Raw genomic sequence first — 6,660 nt, forward strand, 5'->3', positions numbered from 1 at the left:
CCTCTCCATCAAAGAAATGAGATAGAGCCTCAGGGCCTGGTGACAATGTGGCCACACAGAAAGTTTTCCCTTTTACATCACTACAATTATCTTAATTATAGGAATTAAATTCAACTGGCATGGAGTTGCTTTCATTCAGTGATGAAAGCATCCAAGGTGACAAAATCCAAGACGAAAAAGGGGAATTACTGATTCTCTTTGGGACATTATATTGGCCTGACTACTTTTTTAGAAGAATTGTGCCCCATCTAATGCTTTTTCCAGGCCATCTAATCTTTGGGTGGCTGTTGATTATATGGCACTTTGTGATAGGACCACTCCATAGTAAGCATTAGTGAGTGCTTGCCTATCAGATAAAAGTATATACAAAAATCAATTCTATAGAATTATCTCAACAAATTGGCTGAAAGCTTGTAAGATGTAACAAATGGATTTTTAAAAGTATCTGTTTTGGTGTCACTCACCAGTTAGAGTAAGATGTTTGTCATAAAACATCTCATTGCATGGGTGAAGGGCAGTTCTGTTTCCTCTGCCCCAAACTGCCATAACTGTGATCTTCCACTGGACACCCTTCGGTAAAGAAAAAAGTCATTACCAACTGCCCCGTGTTACATGGCAGCATCCATCTGGAACAAAGTTTCTGTTAGCCTGCATAAATTTGGTCTAGCTATTAATTACTGTAATTAATTAACCTCTATGAGTGGAAAAATACGAAAACAAGCTGAAGAACAAGACAGTTTTATGCCAAAGATTTTTCTACAGCAGCTGAAAACTGTGCTTTCACACCAAATTTGTAAAAGTTCCTGGGTTGTAGTTTCCCTCGTTGATGGTGGCATTAATAATTTCCAACACTGACAGATTTCAGAGTGTCAAAAGAATTAGGGCTGTAGTGTCAGAAAATAGGAACATAAGCCATGCAGCGCAAATGCAGGGCTTTTTTAATGTGTTTAGATTTTAAATCCTTTTAAGGGATAGCATTGCAGGCTTCAAGTGCCCTAGCAAATCATTAATGATAATATGAAATCCCAGCAGAATTATAGCAGCTATTTCACCATGAACTTGGTCATCCAACCATGTAAAAAGAGTCCTTTCCACCTCTGAGTCGTTACTCATTACAAAAAAAGCCCATCATCTTTCCACTAATCTAGCAGTGTAGCTGGGGAGACTAAAACTAGAAGAGTGACCCATATTGGCTATCTATCTTAACAGAAAGAAAGACTGGACACATTCACACAAGAAAAATTATTCAAGTACTATTAAATACCTCAAGAAGTGGTGAGATGCAAGCAGCTGCAGTCTGGAAAAGTCCTTGGATGGAGCATTTCTATGTGCTTGTCCTATTCTCATGTACATTTCATAGGCATCCATTGTTGGCTGCTCTCAATTTCTCCTGGACTTGTGTTCAAGACAGCAACTTTGGAGGAAAAATTGTAATTACCAGTCTATTATTAGATACTGTAATTTTGCCAGAAGGCCAAAAGTTGCAATAAATCAGCTTTAGTACTATCTGTTGTCTCCAAACATGGAAAAGGGCCATGAATTCAGTAGAAGGACAGATAAGGTAGTTATATTAGAAGACATTATTATCCAAAGTGTTGCCTATTGACAGTTTAATTTTTATTGCGTGGGAAAGGTTAACATCTTTAGGTAGTTCAAAGGACCCAAAGGGTAAAAAATTACCAAGAATTCATCTATTCAGCATAGATATGAAACTATCAGAAAAGACAGTCAGTATGGTGCTAGCACACTTTGATCTAGATGATAGATTTGATTTGGCAAATATTTGGCTGTAATTAATGGTGGGCAGACACCAAGGGCTGAAAAAAGGTGCCGGCTTATTATTCTGCAGCTGAAATGTAGCTCTTGGTAACAAGATTCATGAGTCTCAGATTCCTACTGGAAAGTGCACTGTGATTCCTTTTGGGAAACTGCAAGAATATTTTTATTTCAGGTTATCTTACTGTTTCAGCTAGAAATAATCCACCTAGGCTTCTTTTCAATTAAAAAGAGGAAGAAAATGGAATGAAAATAGCAATCGATATGGAGGAAAAAATGGGACATTCTTCTACAGCTTTTCCTTACAGGCACAGATTGCTCTTATGGACATCAGACTTGACAGTCTATGCTGGATCCTTCAGGACAATTTAATCTCAGAGGAGAGTGTACCTACCCACTTACTCCGTGATGCTTAAGTGAGCAAACTATTTCACTAGTACTGTGGTACATTTGCTTTTGAATGGTCTCCAGGATTAATTAAAGCACTTTGGGTATGTTTTAGACCACCTTCATGTTCTAGATCCGAGATAATCTTGATGTCTGTCACATGATGGGAAAAGAGGAAAAGATACACCACACCAGACAAAGAGTTCCAATACTGTGAGTTTTCAGATAATGGTGCTCTGTCATTTTGGCCCTAAAGTTTTATTCTGACTAGACTGATGTTCTATTGTGTCATTACATTATCTTACATTATATCATTTCATCACTGTTTAGTGTTTTATTCTTCATAAGGTTCAGTGGTATTCCATCACTGCCCATTCCCCAACTGGGTTTTGCACTCTGCAGAAGAGTGGCTTATGTCCACCACTATTTAAATATACTGACGCTTCCACTTCTTGTGGGATAAGAAGTGGTGGCTAGAAATGTCCAGCTGACCTTCTCTTTTGCGTCTCTCATTTCTCTTCTAATTCCTTTTCTGCATTGGTCTGACGGGGCCTGAGAGAGTGGCACTTCAGGCCACATTGCAAGACCCATCTATTATTAAGTCTTTTACCAAAGAGGCTGATTTGAAGGGGCATAAAGTTTTGTGAGGCTTCAGAAGTGTTGAATTGACTTTTCTGTCACTTCTGCTACATTTTAGTTTCCATGAGTTACACCACTGATGGAAATATCCTTATAATCTATGATAGGCAGATTCTATAAATAGCATGCTAAAGAAATTGAAATGTTTTTAAAATTTAACAATCATTCAAAAGTTTTCTAAAAACAGACAATATATGTAATAACAAAAAAAACCTACTGCAGTTCTATTTTTGCCAAAAGCTATGTAGTAAGAAGGGAAACTACGCAGTTTAATTTTCTCCTTGGTATTAGTTCTCATAGTATTTGCATGTAATGGCAACATTATAATTTGTAGAATTAATTAATGATCTGGCATCTGATTTTGATTCATTAATGCTTAAGCCAGCTAAGTCTCAATTATCCTCTGGACTATTTATTCCTTAACAAGCTTTTAGCTAATGTGATTTTAAAAATATGAAAATAGGTTTTAACTTGCCTTTAAGACGTGGCAATATTTTAACACTCCTCTACAAAATAAAGGAACCTTCATATTTCTTATTCTTTTATAGTTACATTCAAAATTAGACTTGGGGATTTGCAATGTATTCACTAAATATATATTATATTTATATGTACCTGGAATCTGACTTCAATTTAGTCTTGATTAAAAAATGTACTGAATTGGAAAGTGTGTAATAAAGGATGCCTAAATCATACTGACCCAGAATATCTCACTCAGTCAGACAGTTAGCAAATAAGTGCACAAGCAAGCTGATGATACAAGAATTCAAAATTAATTCTATTCTCAGAGGATGCACAGACTAGGAGATAGCATCTGATTCTATCTGCAGAGGTGTAAAGCCAGGGTAACACCTTGGCTAAAGTCTCCTTACCCTGAACTTGATTGCTTATCCTACAAATGATCAGAATTGGACTCTCCAGTGCCCAAGGCTAGGCTAAAGTAACTGAAATATCCAGTTCTACTTCATGATATTTTTGTGATGCAACTCAAAGTATCGACCAATTTCTAGGTATTTATTATTTATAACTAATTCATTTAACAAATGTAAGGACTCCTGATATTTTCACCAAATGACTGATATTTTTAAAAGTTCAATCGTCACATCATTTAGGAAAGCCTGCCCAATGTGGTTGTGACTTGTGTTGCAATTGTGTTATCATAAGGGGCATTCAGAAACCACATACCTTTGATTTGGGATTGTCAGGCACCAGTTCAGAGCTGAGTTAAACTGATCTTGAGAAGATGCTTCTATTGCTGGGCTCTGACGTGATGGTCCTGCCTGTCATCATTGCACCTTGCCCTTGCTCACATCAAAGCTGAAATGCATCATTACAAAGACGGGTAAATAAATGAATTATGGGTGTTTAAACCAAATAATCATAGTTAATTGCTTAGCTACTGAGATTTGTTTTGAAAGTACCTTCTGAAAAATTTCAGGCATTATGCAAACAGTGGAAAATACCATTTTCTAAGCTATTGGTGTTTAGTACATGAAAAAAAATCATCTCCTAAACCGTGTTTCCTTCTCTTTGGAAGTCTTTCAGTGGCTTTCCAATACCTGCATGTCAATGTAATACCACTGGTGTAAATGTGTTTTTCCTTAGCTTGTACTGCTGTGACACCTAGAGCCTTCCCCACCCTTCTCATCAGTAAATGCCTGAGATAAACATCCAAGAGTATCTTCCCATTTTCATATCAGTAAGTCTGACTCCTTGCCTTCCAAGATGGGAAGTCAGTCCCAACTTTTAATGCATGAGCTGTAATGCCGGCTTCCTTTGAAACCCAAGGAGCTCCAAGCTCAGCCAGTTCCCCATGGCTATCCCAAACCTACGGAGTAGGGGGACTGCTGTGGGTTTAAAAATCAAACCCTATTTGTTCAGTCAGACCCTCTGGCCCACTGAATCCACGCTGCAATGCTCCAGGGACACAAGGCAGCTTATAAAAAAATAAATCCAGCTTATGTGGCCAGCGCAGAACTCCTGGGTGGTCACAAAACCAGCTACCAGAGTCATACCCGAGGCAACAAACAAAGGCATCAATCTCCACTTACTGCCGCACGAGGAAAAGTCCAAGGTACCTGCAAGAGCTGTTGTTATGGCAAGAGTTCATTTGGACTAAGAGGTAAACAGAGACGGCTGAGCTTGATCTCTAAAGCTGGGGCTGGACGGCTGGAAGCACCAGCTTTCTCAATTGCTTAGAGTAAAGGATTGAGTTGATAAATCAGAGCAGCCCTGATCGCTTTTAATCAACTGAATGAGGAGGAAGGAGGGGAGGTGGAGGCTTGGGAAGAAAAATATGTAAAGCTTAAAAAGTTCCAGCTGCTGTTCTCTAATGGAGTCTCGTTCCACATGAACGGTGGAATGGCTAGGCCACCTGGTGGCAAATAGCAAACCAACAACCTTTGCAATTTCCAAGCTACAATAAATGTCCAAAGGATCAGAGAGCTCTGGGAACTGTCAAATGCTGGGAGCTTTTCACACCCAGGTGGCTACTATACAGCCACTGCTGAGAGACAGCAGCCAGCAAAGGCTGCCATCAGCCACTCCACAGGTGCAATGCGGAACAGCTTGACCTGGTGTCTGGCCAATTCCTGCCAGACACCTGCCTCCATCACCAAATCTTCCACCACAGCCAGCCTCTCCTTCACCTCAGGATGGAGGCAAAGAAGAAGGCAGCCCAGGAGAAAGGGCTTTGTAGCTTATGAAGAAGTACTCAATAGCTCAGTGTTCCAGTGCACATTGGTGAAAAGTGATGTTCTTCAGGGTCCATACTGGGACCAGTACTGCTCAATAGCTTCATCAGCAACATTGACAGAGAGGTTCGAGCACATTCACATCACACTGAGTCCTGTGATTAACACACCTGAAAGACAAGATGCCATCCACATGGATTTCGACAAGTTTGAGAAATGGACACCTGGGAATCTCACATGATTTAGCAAGACCAAGTGCAAGGTGCTGCACTTCGATCAGGGCAACTCCTGGTACCAACACAGACTGAGGGATGAATGGATTGAGAGCAGCTCTGCTGAGGAGGACTTGGTGTTGTTGGATGAAAAGCTGAACATAACCCAGCAATGTGCACTCACATCCCAGAAAGCCAAATGTGTCCTGGGCTGCATCCAAAGCAGTGTGAGCAGCAGGGCAAGGGAGGGGATTCTGCCACTCTGCTCTGCTCTGGTGAGACCTCACCTGGAGTACTGTGTCCAGCTCTGGAGCAAAGACATGGACCTGTTGGAGTGAGTTCAGCAGAGGAACACAAAAATTTTCAGAATACTGGAGCACTTCTCCTACAAGGAAAAGCTGAGATTTGGGGTTGTTCAGCTTGGAGAAGAGAAGGCTCTGTGGAGACCTTGTTGTGGCCCTTGAGTACCTAAAGCAGCCTTATAGAAGGCTAGGGATAAACTTCTTACCAAGATCTGTTGTGACAGGATAAGGGGTAATGGTTTTTAACTAAAAGACAGTAGATTTACACTAGCTATAAGGAAGAAATGTTTTACAATGAGCGTAAAACACTGAAACATGTTGCCCAGAGAGGTGGTGGATGCCCTTTTCCTGGAAACACTTAAGCACTGATCTAGAAGAACATCTCCCAGCTCATTGCAAGAGACTAGATGACCTTTAAAGATGACTTTCCAACACAAACCATTCAGTGATTCTATGATTCTAAATAGGAGCTTGACATGATGTTTGTTAAGAGTCTGAATGAGGAGGTCTGTCCCTATGTGTAGCATCAGGTCTACACAGGTAAATCAAGTAAGCCTCATGTGAAAGACTGTGATTATACATTTCAGGGGGCTGTGCAGCCCTTCAGAAGGACCTTGACATCTTGGAGAGATGGACAGAGAAGAAGCATCT

At 40.3% G+C, this 6,660-nt stretch overlaps 1 long non-coding RNA gene across 1 annotated transcript; it reads right to left on the reverse strand.

The window, feature by feature from the left end:
* Nucleotides 1-471: 471 nt before the first annotated feature.
* Nucleotides 472-5,038, reverse strand: LOC136359965 (uncharacterized). The gene is made up of 3 exons (XR_010743391.1): nucleotides 4,854-5,038; nucleotides 3,988-4,119; nucleotides 472-570 (listed from the first exon to the last, which is right to left on the reverse strand). It is a non-coding gene; the product is annotated as an uncharacterized lncRNA (long non-coding RNA).
* Nucleotides 5,039-6,660: the final 1,622 nt, after the last annotated feature.

This window comes from Sylvia atricapilla, chromosome 4 (genome assembly GCF_009819655.1).
Source record: "Sylvia atricapilla isolate bSylAtr1 chromosome 4, bSylAtr1.pri, whole genome shotgun sequence".
In the NCBI taxonomy this organism is placed as follows: domain Eukaryota; kingdom Metazoa; phylum Chordata; class Aves; order Passeriformes; family Sylviidae; genus Sylvia; species Sylvia atricapilla.